We start from the raw sequence: 18,377 nt of genomic DNA, 5'->3' as shown, positions 1-18,377 counted from the left end.
TTACTAATGGGGATTTGTCGGGCACTTTTTCTCTGTTTAGGGGTACGAGGCAAGGTTGCCCCCTGTCTCCTGCGCTATTTGCACTAGCCATTGATATGTTGGCCATTAATATTAGATCCTCTGGGGAGGTCCTTGGGCTCACCTGCAGAGGGACTGCCTCGAAGCTTGCATTGTATGCTGATGATTTGATCCTGTTTTTACAGGACACTCAACATTCTTTGACGACAGCTATGTCAATTATAGATAAATTTGGTTGCCACTCATGTCTCCGTATCAACTGGGGGAAGTCAGTGATATACTCCTTGGATGGTGCACGCCCTGATGTGGTGGCTCGGGGCCTTCCTCTGCAGGTTGTCCCTACTTTCAAGTATTTGGGTATTGTCATTGCTCCTACTCCTGCTGATTTTGTAAGATTAAATCTCGCCCCTCTTATTGGATGGGTTTGTGATAAAACTGTAACGTGGCGCAAGCTACCCTGGTCTCTTGATGGGCGGGTACACTTGGTCAAGATGCTGATTTTGCCTAAGCTTCTGTATACTTTCCGGCATACCTGAACTCCCAATCCAAGATCCTTTTTTGCCACATTGGATAGCCTACTGACATCCTTTCTTTGGACAGGGTCCAGAGTTAAACTTGGTTTGGAATTGTTGAAACGCCCTAAAGAGTTGTGGGGTATGGCTCTTCCTAACTGCTTTTTGTACTATGTGGCCTCTCAGCTGAGCTATCTGGGTCCCTGGTTGTCGGCAGGGACTTATGCTGGGGATGAGTGGGGAGCTCCAATGTCAGGGCTCATACTGACTCAACTGCACCGAGTGGTGAGACAGGTGTGGATCGCACATAAGAAGTTGTTTGATATTACGGGACCCCTTGTATCTTGGCCCTTATGACATATTCCCATGCTTCGTGAGCTGCATCAGCTTGATAGTGCTGAATTCTGGGAGGGTCTTGGTGTTACCCACCTCGCACATTTGATAGAGGGTGATCTATGGTTAACTTTTGAGCAATTGCAACATAAATATGAAATTTCCCCTCGGTCCTTCTACAGGTATCTTCAGCTCCAACATGCCCTCACTATGCAATTTCCAGGGTATCCTCATCATGCTTTGCAGTTAGTTTAAATTATTGATCTGTTTTCTGCTGACGGCAGGCTTGGGCGTATGTCCTGTATTTATTCATCTCTGGTGCAAAAAACATGCTCTAAACGTGTCCCATCTGCTAAAGCGGGTTGGTTGGGGGTTCTTCCTCACCTGTCTGATGATGATTGGGAGAACATGTTGTCTTCCCATCTTCTAGTCTCGCTAGCTGCTAATAACATTCTCACGCAGTTATATGTCACTCACCGTGCTTATTTAACACCGACTCGTCTGCACAGAATGGGAGTGATCCCATCCACTGAGTGTCTGAGATGTCACCAGGAGGCCGCTGATTTTTGGCATATGATTTGGACGTGTATTGCATCCTTTTGGGGGGTGAGGTTTTGTCGCTATTTTTACTTTTTGGCTTGACTGGTGATGACTCCTACTCACGCCATCAAAAATTTTTTCCCTGCGAGACTGTTTATGGCCTGAAAAGCCATTGCGCTGAGGTGGATGGTGCCTGTGGTACCTACCCTGGTCCAATGGAAGTCTATAGTAAATGGTATACTACCATATGAAAAAGTTCTATACCAACATTGTAAATGTCCTACAAAGTTTGACAAGATATTGGCCATCTGGTGTGCTATCTCTGATAATACTGACTAGTTGACTGTGCGGATGCATGTTGACACTCGCTACTGTGATGTGCTTATTTGCCTATACAATGTGAAAATATGTCTGAAATGCAAAGATGTATAATGATTGATTGTTCGTGTTGATTGATTGGCGACTTAGCCTATGTGTTTGTATCTAAATCTTATAATAAATAAACCAAATGTACCCCAGAATGGTGCAAAAAAAACAACAAAAAACTGCAACCCATTCCGTAAAAAACAAGCCCCTATACAGCTACGTTGACAGAAAATTAAGTTATGGGTCTTGGAATGTAGTGAATTATTATTTTTTCCTATTAACATATATAAACATATCTTATTCTGCCAGAGCACCAAAACGTAATAAAAATAACCTATATGTATTTGGTATCGCTGGAAGGTGAAAAGCGGTGAGGTGAGTATGCTTCTTTTTTTTTTTATTATTTAATGTGTTACAGCTTACTCCAAATTTTTTTTTATATTGACTGTTGCCTGAAAATCTTAATAAATTCCCCCCAATATGTATCTATGATTGGACGTATCAGGGTCATTGCTTGCTGTAGTTAGTATAATAAATGGTTAGCGCTGTGTTTCCATATTATGAGAGTTTTACAATATTTTGCAATTATGTGGCCTAGAAGAATAGTGCCCTAAAATGATATTCCCAGCAACCAAACTGCAGGGAAAGACAACGTAATTGTTTAAAAAACAAACACAATAATGTGTCGCTTTGAAACCAGGAAGGAACTTGTTGCAAATAAATAAAAGATCCCTTTATTTCAGAATGACATCTTTTTTTAATACCATACGGCAGCTCTACGAGCATCGTTTATATGCTGAATTAGCATTTAAAGAACTAAAGTGGTGTACAATAGATATTTTCGTGTTTGTTTGGAGGAGGGGCACACCATTGAGACATATTGAAGATAGAATTTTCTGGGATCCACTGATCGAGGTTAGGGGTATTTTATAAATGGATGCCTTTAGAGTAGATACATACATTTCAGTGGCCTGTCTGTTCATTTTAATTGGATAACGTTTGTGGGTTAAACAACCTGTGCTCAAAATAAAGAATAAAAATACATGGTGGAAGCATTCAATGATGTCTTAACCCTGCAAAAAGAAACCACAGAGGAGGAAGTGAATTTTTACAGCCCGTTCACGTAAGAGAGGAACTATGACAGCAGGAAATCTATAAAGACGGAACAGTTAACCACCTACATAGCATAAAAAGAAAGAGACTTAAGTACTAAGAAAAGATCCAATATAAAGAAACAAGACAAAAGAGCAGGTGAACACGGTAAGTATTGTGACCCTGCCGCTATCTGTATAACCATCTCATACGTTCCATAGCAAGTGCAGAGCTACACGATAGAAATGTATTTAGGAGCGGCCAGGGAACTTTGACGTTGGCAGATAAAGTATCTAATCATGTGTGTTCGCTTTTTATTATATTAACATAAGGACACTGAGGTCTTAAATAAGACGTAACCTGTGCGCCTATTCATTTGTAGCAATGTAAAAACACCGCATTACTAAATATTAACTAATACGTACAAAGATAATGGCGTCCAGTATACAGAAGTATTAAGAGGTTATAGTACCGTGGAGTTGTCCGTATCATAAAACACTGCTAGGAATAAGTCCATAAATGACGTCTCCCCCTGTAAATGACTTGACGACGGCACAGGCGTAGTTCAGCTCTGCTGCATCACAATGTTCTTTCATTAAGTAAAATATGTAATGCACAGACCGATAGCTACGGAAATTATCCGCATCTCAGACTCTCATACAATATTGCCATGGTGTTGTTATGGAGATGGAGTTTCAGGGCTGTACATCAGTCACAGATGGGAACATTTTGTAGCATGAAATGTAAGCTCGGGATTAAGCAATCAGAGCTTCATGTAAAATGATGGCTGATCTGTTAATATTAACACTGCATTATCTGGATCACAAGCTTTAGATCTTGCCATGTAAATGTTGCCTATTCGATTTTCTTATCCATTCTAGTTAGTGGTCTCAATACAGTAGGTTAAAAACCAATACGTGCAAAATATTTTTCTGTCAATCAGAAGGGATGTCACTTCCCCCCTCAGAGATATAATGGGAAATGGCCTCCAGGGCTTTGTCAAATTGTATCGTGGTCCCAAATCTTCTTTTTAGAGGGAACCTGTTGGTAGGTTTGGAGCTACTAAATCACCAGCATGCAGTTATGCTGCTGGGGTTTAGTGTTCCAGGCCTGCCCACGTCAAAAACAGACGTTTAGGGAATAGTTAAAGTAAATTACGACTTACCAAGATGAATCTCAGGGGCAAATGGAGGATTTATAAAGAGGGGTTTCCAAATGCATACTTTTTAAACCAAGGAATTTTTGTCACGCTCCCGCTACCCTCCGGTTTTTATGCTACAATTACTGGTCTGCATGTATCCAGCAGTCAAGCCCTTTATAATTCAAGCTCTAATATAAAGGGCTAGGCTAGTGGATGTGCTGACCGCTACTTGTAGCGTAAAGAACAGCGTATACAGTGCCACATTCAGTGCCTCCTGTACATAGAGCCACAGTTCCTGCTGTAGGTAGTGCCACATTGCCCATGTTGATAGTGCCATGATACCACGTAGATAGCGCCACAGTGCCTCCTGTAGATAATGCCACAGTGCCTCTTGTAGATAGTGCCACAGTTCCCATGAAGATAGTGCTACCCACTGCTCATGTAGATAGTGCCACTGTGCCCCCTGCTTCAATAAGCACTCCCCTGTCCCCATTCCCACGCCATCCTCTCCTCCAGCGATGCAGGCCTGGGCTCTTCTGACCAGACCTGCTCCAGCAGAACAACGTAGGCGGCATGCTGCCTGCATCACAAGAAAAGCGCCAAATAGTGAGACGCAAACGGATGGTTCCCTTCGCTTGCCAGTGCATTTATTTGTATTTGCATCATTAGTTATTGTTATAAGGTACACTATTTTATGGGGGCAGTTTTTTTTCCGTTTACAGATGATGCATGTAGTCATCAGTTTTTCAATGTGTTTTTCCTATTCTTTATAAATAAACTAAGAAAGCCTCCTTTAAAAAAAAAAAAAATATATATGTTTCTATCCATTATGTACTGCATTAACCCCTTCCCGACATTTGACGTATCCATACGTCATAGCCGGGTAGGGGATGTATGGAACGGGCTCACGGAGTGAACAGTGAACCCTCCCCATACGATGCGGGTGTCAGCTGTATGTTACAGCCGGCACTTCACAGTAACGAGCGGGATCTTGCTCGAGCACGATCCCGCTCATCAATAGCGACCGCAGAATTTAAATCGTTAGAAAGTGGGGGGCGACCCCCTCTAGCAGATCATCGTGCCCCACCAATCGTGGGGTGGCGATGGTTGCTATTGCTGCCTGGGGGCCTAATGAAGGCCCCAGGTCCGCCATCTTTGTACATCTTTTAAGCATTGCCTCCGGCAGGGCTTCATAGAAGCCCGTTAGAATCACGATATACTGCAATATATTAGTATTGCAGTTTATCATGCAAGCGATCCAACGATCGCTGGTTGAAGTCTCCTTGGGGGACTAATTAAAAAAAAAAGTAAAAATTAGTAAAATAAAGGGTTTTTTTTATGTCAAAAAAAAAAGTTCAAAAAAACCCCCCATTTCCCATTTTCCCCCTAGAACATAGTAAAAAATAAATAAATAAACAATTGGTATCGCTGCATCCATAAAAGTCTGAACTATACAATATATCATTATTTAACCCGCACGGTGAACGCCGTAAAAAAAATAATTTGTAAACGCCAGAATCTCTATTTTTTGGTCACCTCATCTCCCACAAAAAATTGAATAAAAAGTGATCAAAACATCGCATGAACCCCAATATGGGATCATTAAAAACTACAGCTTATCCCGCAAAAAAACAAGCCCTCATACCACTTAATCGACGGAAAAATAACTTAATAAAAAATAATAAAAAACTTATGGCTGTCAGAATTTGGCGACACAAAATAAATTAAATATTTTACACTTCGTTTTTTACTTGTAAAAGTAGTAAAATATAGAAAAAACTATATATATTTGGTATCACCGTAATTGTATTGACCCGCAGAACAAAGTTAACATGTTGTTTTAATTGCACAGTGAATTCCGTAAAAATGAAGCGCAAAAAACAATGGAGGAATCGCTGTTTTTTTCATTTTCTATCCCACAAATAATTTTTGTTCCCGTTTCCTAGTACATTATATGGCATAATAAATGGTGCTACGAAAAACGACAACTCGTCCCGCAAAAATCAAGCCCTCATAGTGCTATATCGACGGAAAAATAAAAAAGTTATGACATTTGGAAGGTGGGGAGTAAAAAACGAAAAATTTAAATTTGAAAGTTGTTTACGACGGGAAGGGGTTAAAGGCAATCAAAAAAAGTGGATTGAAAAAATGAAAAATTAAATAATGATTAATGTGAATCTGTTCCTATATATACGTGTTTTATATTATTATGAGGCTCTGTTCATTTATATTCAATAAAATTTTACAAAATAAATGCCGTTCATAAAAAGTAATGTTCTGTGGTTTTTGAATCAACCAGTTTCCCATACTCATACAGATTGTGTTGTGCTATATATGGAGACAGAGCGTTTTCTTCAAATTTCCTCCTTCAGCTTGCATTTCATACTTGCTGAAGTCACAATGTTCCGTTGTTTTATTTTAATCAAGTCATGCTTTACATTGTGCACACGGGGTCAGATAAAAGTGTGTGCATGCCACTGGCCCAAACACTGGGATTTACTATTGTTATGCCAGAATTCTGGCCTTAGTTGCACCTTTTCGGCACAAATAAATTTAGACAAATGTATTCTTGTTCTGCGCCAAAAAGAACAGATGTTTGCACTTCACTAAACACTTTTCAAAAATGCCTAGAAGAGCCCTAGTTCTGCAGGTAGAAGTGCGGCTTTAAATGCGCAGACATGCGCCAAAAGTTTAGCCCAAAAAACTGGTCTAAACTAAGCCAACCAAGAGGTGAGATGAGAGAGAGAAAAGTATCTAACGTGTCTAGCAAGATGTGACAAATTTATTTTACAGAATGCAACACTTTGATAAATTTAGCACATCTTCTGACTGCCTGGCCTAAGGGTATGTTCACACGCTTAACAAAAAACGGCTGAATATTACAGAGCTGTTTTCAAGGGAAAACAGCTCCTGATTTTCAGCCATTTTTTATTCAATCTAGCGTTTTTTTGCAGCGGTTTTTACGGCAGTTTTTGGAGCTGTTTTTCTATTGAGTCAATGAAAAACGGCTGCAAAAACGGCTCACCCCGTAGGAACAGAATGCCGTATTTCTCATTGAAATCAATGGGCAGATATTTGTAGACGTTCTCCTTCCGATTTTTCAGCTGTTTTTCGGGACGTTTACGGCCCGAAAAACGGCTGAAAATAGCCCGTGTGAACATACTTTCAGTTTACTGTGTCTAAATGGTAGAGAGCATTAGTAAATCTGACCTATTATACTTGTTTTTTGAAAGGCGATAAAAGGCCCATTTGCACAAGCAGATATTCGTATAAGCAATTACTGACACAATCATTATAAGCGACCTAACAGCGACCTAACAGCGTTTACAGACACAATCACACAAAAGGTTAATGGCTAAATAATATTTTAAATGTATCATTTGGTCACATAAGGTCCTCTTGTAAATGAGCGCCGATCAATGAGACAGCTCGTTTGCTCCTGTCGCACGGAGCTGTGAATGGGGACGAGCGGTCGTTACTCCGATTGCTCGTCACCATACATTATTATCATGTCGGCAGCGTGTCTCCCTATTTACACAAGGAGATATGCTGCCAACAACGATTATCTTTTACTTTTTTTTATACGATACGACCAGCAGATGATCGAGCATTTGCTCGTTCATCTGCTGTCGCTGCCCTGTTTACACAGGGCAATTATCGGGAACTAGCGTTCTATGAACAAGCGTTTGCCCGATAATTGCCCAGTGTAAATGGGCCTTTTATTGAACATTGTTCACTTCATTCACACTTGTAGAATAGCAGAAAATAAATTTCACATGTCGTCGATTTCTTAAACGATTCATGTTTACATACCCCAATGACATAAAGACCAACGATTATTTATTTTTTTATATTGATAGTAATAAGCCTATGTGCATCTTTGAAGACTCTACATAAAAAGTTGGGTTACTTTGTATTTACATTGCTATATACAGTACTGTGCAAAAGTTTGGCTGTTCTTTGCAGCAGAGTTCAGCTGTTCCTCACCCAGTTTTAAGCCTCCTACACATCTGTTTCTGTTACAGCGAATAACTGTGTTTCAACCTACATATGAAAATTATGATCATTATCACCTGTCTGGTATAATTGGTTAATCATACACTTTACTATAATCCTACAAATCCATGACATTATGCAAGTATACCTGGAAGAATTTATGCTGTTTTGAAGGCAAAGGGTGGTCACACCCTATATTGATTTGATTTTGATTTCTCTTTTGTTCATTCACTTTGTATTTTGCTAATAGATAACGGCGATCGCTGTAAAAACAGCGGCGGTTCGTTTTCTCCTCTGATAGAATATATTCTGTGAGAGAAGAGAGAAATGGTCTAAGTAAGGGTCAGCACCCCCCTATTACACCCCCGATCAACCCTCCCCATACCCGATCCGGATCTTCAAGATGGCGTGACTGACTGTCACGTCACAATGGCAGAACACATTACACTACATAGGTAGTGTAATGTGTTCTGGCAGCGATCAGAGCTGCAAGTCTAAATGTCCCCTAGTGGGACAAGTAAAAAAAATATAATAAAAATGTTATAAGTTACATAAACAAAAAAAGCTTTTTTTCCTATAATAAGTCTTTTATTATAGGAAAAAAATGAACACGTTAAAAAGTACACATATTTGGTATCACCGCGTTCGTAACGACCCCAACTATAAAACTATAATGTTATTTTTCCTGCACAATGAACACCACTAAACAAAAAAGTAAAAAAACAATTCTAGAATCACAATTTTTTGGTCATCACCCCTCCCAAAATATACAATAAAAAGTGATCAAAAAGTCGCATGCACGCCAAAATAGTACCAATAATACACAAACGCTGCAAAACATAAAAAAACTATGTACAAATGGTATCGCCGTAATCGTACCGCCCCACAGAATAAAGTAAAATGGTCATTTATAGCCCAGGGTGAACGCTGTAAACAAATAATAATAAAAATAATTGTCAGAATTGCTGGTTTTTGGTCACCTTGCTTGCCAAAAAATTTAATAAAAAGTGATCAAAAAAATCGCATATACCCCTAAATGAAACTAATGAAAAGTACAGATTGTCCCGCAACAAATAAGCCCTCGCACAGCTCCAGTGAAGAAGAAATAAAGAAGTTCTGGCTCTCAGAATATGGCGATGCAAAATGTGCATTGTCCAAAAGTGGATAATATCGGGCACCATTTATCAGTGCGAAGCTGGCCACATGTCTGCGGTTTATTTATTTATTTACCCCATTATTAAACCATCCTATTATGCCCCTGATGTACTCCGCACAGATTACATATGCCCCCAAATTATAAACTGAAATACCAGTTAGGCTGGGTTCACACGTGGCGGAATTTCACTTGAATTCCGCTGCGGACATTCCGCAGCGTTAATCCGCAGCGGAGCCGTTTCGCCATTGACTTCCACTTCTATTTAGAAGTGTTCGTTTAGACGATGCGTAAAATTCCGCTGCGGAGCATAGGCTGCGGAGCGGAATTTGGTGTCCGCAGCATGCTCTGTCTGTTGCGGACCAGTGGCGGACTGGTTGCGGACTCATGGCGGAATTTCTCCATTGACTTCAATGGAGATTCTAAATTCCGCAATGAAGTCCGCAGCTGTCATGCACATGTTATGTGTGCTGCGGATGCGTTTTGCTTTTTTGACATGACATTTCTTCATTCTGGCTGGACCTATGTATTTCTAGGTCTACAGCCAGACTGAGGAAGTCAATGGGGCTCCCGTAATTACGGGAGCGTTGCTAGGAGACGTCAGTAAATAGTCACTGTCCAGGGTGCTGAAAGAGTTAAGCGATCGGCAGTAACTGTTTCTGCACCCTGGACAGTGACTACCGATCCCAATATACAGCAACCTGTAAAAAAAATAGAAGTTCATACTTACCGAGAACTCCCTGCTTCTGTCTCCAGTCCGGCTTCCCAGGATGACGTTTCAGTGTAAGTGACGGCTGCTGCCAATCACAGGCTACAGTGGTCACATGGACTGCCGCGTCATCCAGGGAGGTCGGGCTGGATGCCGAAAGAGGGACGCGTCACCAAGACAACGGCCGGTAAGTATGAAATTTGTTTACTTTCACTAGGGAAAGTGCTGGCCCTTCTCAATATCCTGCACTGATAGAGAGAAGGGAAGTACTTTTCCCGCAGTCCGCAGCAGCTAGTCCGCATCAATTTACTGCACATTTTGGGCAGATCCGCCGCAGAATCTGCAACGCAGATTCTGTGCGGCATTGATGCGGACAGTTGCGGAGGAAATCCGCCACGTGGGGGCATGCCCTAAAACTCCAAACTATTACCAAGCAAAGTCTACGCTCCAAAAGCCAAATGCCACTCCCTCCGTTCTGAGCCCTACTGCGTGCCCAAACAGCAGTTTACGTCCACAGATATGGCATCGCCATACCGGGGAGAACCTGGTTAATATTTTATGAGGCATTTGTCTTCAGTGGCACAAACTGGGCATAACATATATGCACTAAAATGACATATCGGTGGAAAATTTTAGTTTTCACTCTGCCCCATCCGTTGCGCATTAACCCCTTCGTGCACCCCGACTTAATAGCATGTCGTGGTGTGGGGGGTGATGTATGCTCCATATGTGTATTACAGCTGACACTCGGGACTAACGGAAAGGAACAGTGATCATGCTGTAACAGGAGCCTGTAAAAATGACAATATACTGCAATACATTAGTATTGCAGTGTATTGTACCAGCTATCCACTGATTGCTGGTTCAAGTCCCCTAGGGGGACTAATAAAATGTGTAAAAACAAAAGTAAATTATTATTAGTGAAAAAAATTAAATAAATATTTAACCCCTTCCCGCATTTTCACATACAGTTACGTGATGGGAGCTGGTATTTTCCCGCAATTCCACGTAACTGTACGTGAAAGAGATGGAGCTAGCTCAGGAGATGAGCCAGCGACATCACCACCGGGTGACAGCTTTATGTTACAGCTGGCACCCTGAGGTATCGGCCAGGACCAGAGCTAGCCTCCGATCCGACCGATTAACCCCTCATATCCTGCGTGCAATAGAGATCGCAGCATGTGAGGAGTTTATAGCCACCGGCACCCCAGCAACGTGATCGCTGGGTTGCCGGTGGCTGCAAAGGCGATCAGAGGCCTAGTACTTACCTCCCGGTCTGCCAGTAACGGGATCCTCCTATGCCCCATCGTCGTCAAGGCTGGCGACTGCTACTATGGCAACAGGAGGCCTAACAATGGCTTCCTATCTGCCATTACAGAAGCCGATTAGGCCCTGCCCAGAGGCGGAGCCTGATCGGCTTGCTGTCAGTGAACAACTGACAGTTCTAATACATTGCACTACATAGGTAGTGCAATGTTTTAGAACATCAAACAAACAGTTGAAGCTTCAAGTCCTCTAGTGGGACAAAAAAAAAGTGTAAAAAAAGTAAAAATAAAAGTTGTAAAAAATACAATAAAAGTTTCAAATAATAAAATAAAACACAATCACCCTTTTTCCCTTATCAAGTCATTTATTATTGAAAAAATAAATAAAGCCATACATATTTAGTATTGCTGCGACCGTAACGACCTGAACTATAAAAATATTATGTTATTTATTCCGCACAGTGAACGCCGTAAAAAAAAAAAAAAAAAATACTGACATAACTGATATTTTTTGGTCACTTTGTCTACCAAAAATGTAAATAAAAAGTGATCAAAAAGTCGTATGTACCCAAAAATGGTACCTATAAAAACTATAACTCGTCTCGCTAATAATAAGCCTTCAAACAGCTCCGTTGACGAAAAAATTAAAACAGTTATGACTCTCACAACTTGGCGACAGAAAAAATCCATTCTCTTTACAAAAGTTATTTTATTGTGCAAAAAGTTGTAAAACATAAAAAAGTGCTATAAATTAGGTATCACCGGAATCGGACTGACCCGTAGAATAAAGGTAACATGTAATTTATAACGCGTGGTGAACGCTGTATAAAAAGAACTAAAAAAATATGCCAGAATTGCTGTTTTTTGGTCACCTTGCCTCCCAAAAAAAAGGATAACAAGTGATCAAAAAGTCGTATGTACCCCAAAATGGTACCAATAAAAACTACAGCTCGTCCTGCAAAAAAAATAGCCCTCATGCCACTACGTCTATGAAAAAATAAAATTAGTTAAGGCTCCAATAAGTCAGGAAAGAAAAAATATGCAGTTGTGCCGACCCGAGGGGAACATTTCTTCTGTTTCAAGTGGCGAATTATCAAGGCCCCTAAAATTAGGGAACCAGGAAGGGTAGGGCCCAAACATATCTGCTGGAAGTGAGGATGCAAGTATTATACCAGGACAAAACTTCCCAGCAAAATTCCCCAAACTGCAAAGATGCCAAGTGTGGACCAAAAGGGGAATAAGTAAGGACCATTTATTAGTGCGACACCGGCCTGTGAAGAAAGGATTGAGTCGCAGCGTAACAAATATCAATCTCTCTTTTTACCCCATTATTATACCACCTGACTATGCCCCTTATATACTCCGCCCGGCTTAAATGTACCCCCACATTATAAACGGAAACACCAGTAAGACTCCAAACAAAACTACTACCAAGCAAAATCCACGCTCCAAAAGCCAAATGGCGCTACCTCTCTTCTGAACCCTACAGTGTGCCCAAACAGCAGTTTACTTCCACATAAATTGCATCGCCATACCTGGGAGAACCCTTTTAACAATTTTTTGGGTGTGTGTCTCCAGTGGCATAAGCTGGGCACGACATATTTGCCATTGAAATAGCATATCTAGGGAGAAATTTAATTTTTTACTTTGCACCATCCGCAGCGCAATCATTCATGAAAAAGGCCTGTGGGGTGAAAATGCTCTCTACACCCCTTAATAAATGCCTTGAGGGGTGCAGTTTCCAAAATGGGGTCACTTCTCAGCAGTTTCTTTTATTATTTCACATCAGAGCCCTGCAATTGTGATCCAATACTTTGTAAATTGCCAAATTAGGCCTTAATTTTACATGGTACTCTTTCACTCCTGAGCCTGGTCGAATGTCCAGGCAACAGATTAGGGCCACGCGTAGGGTGTTTCTAAAACCGGGAAACACTGCATAATAATTAGAGAGCTGTCTTGTTATGGTCGCACAAGCTGGGCGCCACATATTGGCATATCTATGGAAAAAATCCCATTTTCACTCTGCAACATCGAGTGCACACCAATTTCTGCCAATCACCTGTGGGGTTAATATGCTCACTACACCCCTAGTGAATAACTTGAGGGGTGTAGTTTCCAAAATGGGGTCACTTCTGGGGGGATCCACTGTTTTGGTCCCACAGGGACTTTGCAAATGTGACATAGCGCCCAGAAACCAATCCAGCAAAATCTGTACTCCAAAAGCCAAATAGTGCTCCTTCCCTACTGAGCCCTACTCTGTGCCCAAACAGCAGTTTATGACCACATATGTGGTATTGTCGTACACAGGAGAAGTTCCTTTACAAGTGTTGGAATGCTTTTTTTCATTTATTTGTTGAGAAAATGAAAAATTTTAAGCTAAAACTACGTCTTATTGAAGAAAAAGGATTTTTTTCAATTTCACTGCCCAATTCAAATAAAATCTATGAAACACCTGTGGGGTCAAAATGCTCACTACACCCCTAGATGAATTCCTCAAGGGGTGTAGTTTCGTGAATCTAGTCACTTTTGGGGAGTTTCCACTGTACTGGTACCTTAGGAGCTTTGCAAAAGTGACATGGTGTCAAGAAACCAATCCAGCAAAGTCTGTGCTCCAAAAGCCAAATGGCGCTCCTTCTCTTCTGAACCTTGCCGTGTGCCCAAACAGCAGTTTATGACCACAAATGGGGTATTGCCGTACTCCAGAGAAGTTGCTTTACAAATGTTGGGGTTCTTTTATTCCTTTATTTGTTGGGAAAATGAAAAATGTTGAGCTAAAGCTACGTCTTAATGCTACGTCGCTAAATTTTGTTGTTTTTCACAATTAAATACTTAATGTATCGAGAAAATGTTGCCAGTAAGATAAAGTCTAATGTGTCACCAGAAAATAATCTCAGAATCGCTTGCATAGGTAAAAGCATTCTGAAGTTATTACCACATAAAGTGAAACATTTCAGATTTGAAAAAATTGGCTGTATCCTGAAGGTCAAAACAGGCTGCGTCCTTAAGGGGCTAAAGTCCCAAAAAAAAACCTTTTCACATCTTTTCTCTAAAGTAATGTAAACATTTTTTTAAATACACAAAATTGGTATCGATGTGTCTGTAAAAGTCCAAACTATTACAATATAGCATTATTTAACTCGTACGTGAACGCCGTGAAAAATAAAGAATTTAAAATGGCAAAATCGCTGTTTTTTAGTCACCTTGGCTCTACCAAAAAAATGTAATAAAAAGTGCTCAAAAAGTTGTTTGTGCCAAAAAATGGTACCAATAAAAACTACAGCTCGTTTTGGAAAAAATAAGCCCTTACACCACTCTATTGACGGAAAAATAAAAAAGTTATGGCTTTTGAAAAGCGGGGAGGGAAAAACGAAAAAGAAAAAAATGGATCAGTCTGGAAAGGGTTAATTACTTTCTAATGAAAAAAACATTTATGACCACATGTGGGGTATTGCCGTACTCGGGAGAAATTGCTTTACAAATGTTGGGGTGCTTTTTCCTTCTTCATCGATTGTGAAATTTAAAAAATTCAACATTTTAGTGGAAATAATGTTGATATTCATTTTCACGACCTTATTCTAATAAATTCTTCAAATGACCTGTGGGGTCAAAATTCTCACTATACCCCTAGATAGATTCCTTAAGTGGTGTAGTTTCCCAAATAGGGTCACTTTTGTGTGGTTTCCACTGTTTTGGTCTCTCAGGGGCTTTGCAAATGCGACATGGCACCCAAAAACCATTTCAGCTAAATTTTAGCTCCAAAAGCCAAATAGCGCTCCTTCCCTTCTAAGCCCAGCTGTGGGTCCAAACAGCAGTTTATTACCACATATGGCATATTTCCATAATCGGGAGAAATTGTTTTACAAATGTTCGGGTGCTTTTTCTCCTTTATTCCTTGTAAAAATTAAAAATGTTTATGTTTTTTCAGAAAAAAAGTAGATTTTACTTTTACAGACTAATGCCAATGAATTTAACAAAGCAACTGTGGGGTCACAATGCTAACTATACCCCTAGAAAAATTCCTTGAGGGGTGTAGTTTCCAAAATGGGGTCACTTTTGGGGGGTTTTCCACTGTTTTGGTCCCTCCAGTACATTGCAAACGTGACACGGCACTGAAAACTATTCCAGCAAATTCAGTAATCCAAAATCCAAATGGTGCTCCTTCTCTTCTGAGCCCTACTGTGGGTCCAAACAGCAGTTTATTACCACATATGGGGTATTGCTATAATCGGGAGAAATTGCTTTACATATGTTGTGGTGTTTTTTCTCCTTTATTCCTTGTAAAAATTTTAAAAATTATGTTTTTTCAGAAAAAAGTAGATTTTCATCTTCACATACTAATTCAAATAAATTTAGCAAAAAAACTGTGGGGTCAAAATGCTAACTACACCCCTAGATAAATTCCATGAGAGGTGTAGTTTCCAAAATGGGGTCACTTTTGGGGGGTTTTCACTGTTTTGGCACCACAAGACCTCTCAAACCTGACGTGGTGCCTAAAATATATTCTAAAAAGAAAGGAGGCCCCAAAATCCACTAGGTGCTCCTTTGCTTCTGAAGGCCAGTGTTTCAGTCCATTAGCACACTAGGGTCACATGTGGGATATTTCTAAAAACTGCAGAATCTGGGCAATAAATATTGAGTTGCATTTCTCGGGTAAAAACTTCTGTGGTACAGATTTTTTTTTATTGCATATGAATTTTGGCAAAAAAAAATTAAATGTGTACATTTCACCTCTACTTTGCTTTAATTCCTGTGAAACGCCTAAAGGGTTAAAACACTTTCTGAATGCTGTTGAGAATACTTTGAGGGATGTAGTTTTCAGAATGGGGTGATTTATGGGGGCTTCCTAATATAAAAGGCCCTCAAAGCCACTTCAGAACTGAACTGGTCCCTGTAAAAAATAGCCTTTTGATATTTTCTTTAAAATATGAGAAATTGCTGCTAAAGTTCTAAGCCTTGCAACGTCCTAGAAAAATAAAAGAATGTTCAAAAATTGATGCAAACATAAAGAAGACATATGGGAAAAGTAAACTAGTAACTATTTTGTGTGGTATTACTATCTGTTTTACAAGCAGTTACATTTAAATTTAGAAAAATGAAAATTTTTGCACATTTTCTCCAAATCTTGTTTTTTTTTTACAAATAAATATTGAATTTATCGACCAAATTTTTTCACTAACATAAAGTACAATATGTCACGAGAAAACAGTCTCAGAATCACTTGAATAGGTAAAAGCATTCTGAAGTTATTACCACATAAAGTGACATGTCAGATTTGAAAAATCGGCTTTCTCATGAAGGCCAAAACAGGCTCAATCTTGAAGGGGTTAAAAGCACTAATGTGTTTTGAATGTTTTACAAACAAAAATAAAAGTAGTGAAAAGCCACTGCAGTGTGCCACCACTCATGCCATCCTCGGCCTGTGCCTCTACTTTGCTATCTATGTTCATTTTGGCGCACTACAATTCACATCATGATATGTCTACGGAACTGAAATATTTTTAATTTTGCATATTTTATTATTCCACTGAAAGAAAAAAAAATTGCCACATTTGGTTTATTATGGATTTTCCTTTATAGCAACTCCCTAATATACATACCGTATTTTTCAGACTACAAGACGCACCTGACTATAAGATGCACCCAGGTTTTAGACAACAGAAAATAGGAAAAAATGTAATATTTGACTACTTTTACTACATTTACAAAGCAAAAACTATTTGTTAAAAAAAATTATTTGTTCTGTTTCACCACTTTCTGAGAGCCATTTTTTGATACATTCGATTTTTTTATCACTTTTTATTTCATTCCTTTTTTTTATTTTTTACATTGTGCTTGGGGAAAAATGGGAAAAGTTTTTTTTTTTTTTAACTTTTAATAATTTTTTACACTCCTGAAAATGTATCGAAATTTTTTTTTTCACACATTTTATTAGTTCCCCTAGGGGACTTGAACCAGCGATAATTAGATGACTGGTACAATGCAATACATGGATGAGTTACGGAAACAGCAATAACTCGCTGAGTTATGCTGTTTCCGTAACTCCCATAGTAGTAAATGGCAGTTACAGAAACAGCGTATCTCAGTGAGTTACGCTGTTTCCGTAACTCGACCATGTACGCTGTTTTCGGAGCTAACGAGTTCCGGAAACAGCGTAGCTCACGGTGCTAGTCCCTAGCCGTTAGAGCAGCGTGTCAGCTAAAAAAACACATCAGACACCTGCAGTGTATGGAGCAGGCTCAGTACGTGAGCCAGCTCCAAACATCATCCACTCCCCGCTCCATGATGTGCCGGCACATCATGAGTCAGGAAGGGGTTAAGTAAGAAGCGGTCAGGGAGCCCGGCACTGCCGAGTCCCTTGACTGCCGACTATAAGACGCAGGGACTTTTTAGCAAGATTTATTCTTGCTAAAAACTGCGTCTTATAGTCCTAAAAATACGGTAATAGCAATGCGGGTAATAGAGGAAGAAATGAGAAGAGAAATAAAATGAATCTCTAATCTAGCCAAAGTACCCATAGAATTTCTGAGCCCCGTGATAAGGAAAAAACAAAAAGCCAAATCGTAAGAAACATTTTTTGTGTCCCCCCTTTGCCCTCTGAGTTAGGCCGGATTCACACAAGCGTGTGCGTTTTGGGCACGCAAAAAACGTGGCATTTTGCATGCGCAAAAGGCACTTAAAAGCTTCGTGTTGCAGCCCCGTATGATGCGCGGCTGAGTGATTTTCGCGCAGCCGCCATCATTATAACACTCCGTTTGGATGTTTGTAAACAGAAAAGCACGTGGTGCTTTTCTGTTTTCATTCATAGTTTGACAGCTGTTGCGTGAAAAACGCAGGTCCCACGGAAGTGCTTCCGTGTGGCATGCGTGCTTTTCACGCACCCATTGACTTCAATGGGTGCGTGATGCGCGAAATACGCCCAAAGAACGGACATGTCGTGACTTTTTCGCAGCGGACTCACGCTGCGTAAAAATCACGCAACTGTCTGCACGGCCCCATAGACTAATATAGGTCCGTGCGACGCGCGTGAAAATCACGCACGTTGCACGGACGTATATCCCGTTCGTCTGAATAAGCACTTATAGGCACAGCTACAAATTTTACCTAGGGGAATTTCAGAAATAAACACGGCAACAGAATTTTTTTTAGGATTGTGTACCACCTGAATACATTTTAGAAACCTTTAACCCATTAATGACCGCCCATTAGTGTTTGTACGGCAGCCACTAGCGGGCTTTATTCCGATGCAATTGCC

General features: G+C 40.2%; 1 protein-coding gene across 1 annotated transcript in view; it reads left to right on the top strand.

Moving 5' to 3' along the window:
* The first annotated feature begins 2,730 nt into the window (after positions 1-2,730).
* LOC142748010 (src substrate cortactin-like) overlaps positions 2,731-18,377 on the top strand; it is a 73,386-nt gene continuing 57,739 nt past the window's right edge. The window contains exon 1 of the mRNA XM_075855128.1: positions 2,731-3,029. The gene's annotated coding sequence lies outside the window, so the exon portion shown is untranslated. The remainder of the gene's footprint in view (positions 3,030-18,377) is intronic.

This window comes from Rhinoderma darwinii, chromosome 3 (assembly GCF_050947455.1).
Source record: "Rhinoderma darwinii isolate aRhiDar2 chromosome 3, aRhiDar2.hap1, whole genome shotgun sequence".
In the NCBI taxonomy this organism is placed as follows: domain Eukaryota; kingdom Metazoa; phylum Chordata; class Amphibia; order Anura; family Rhinodermatidae; genus Rhinoderma; species Rhinoderma darwinii.
This window is presented reverse-complemented; position numbering and strand designations above follow the sequence as displayed.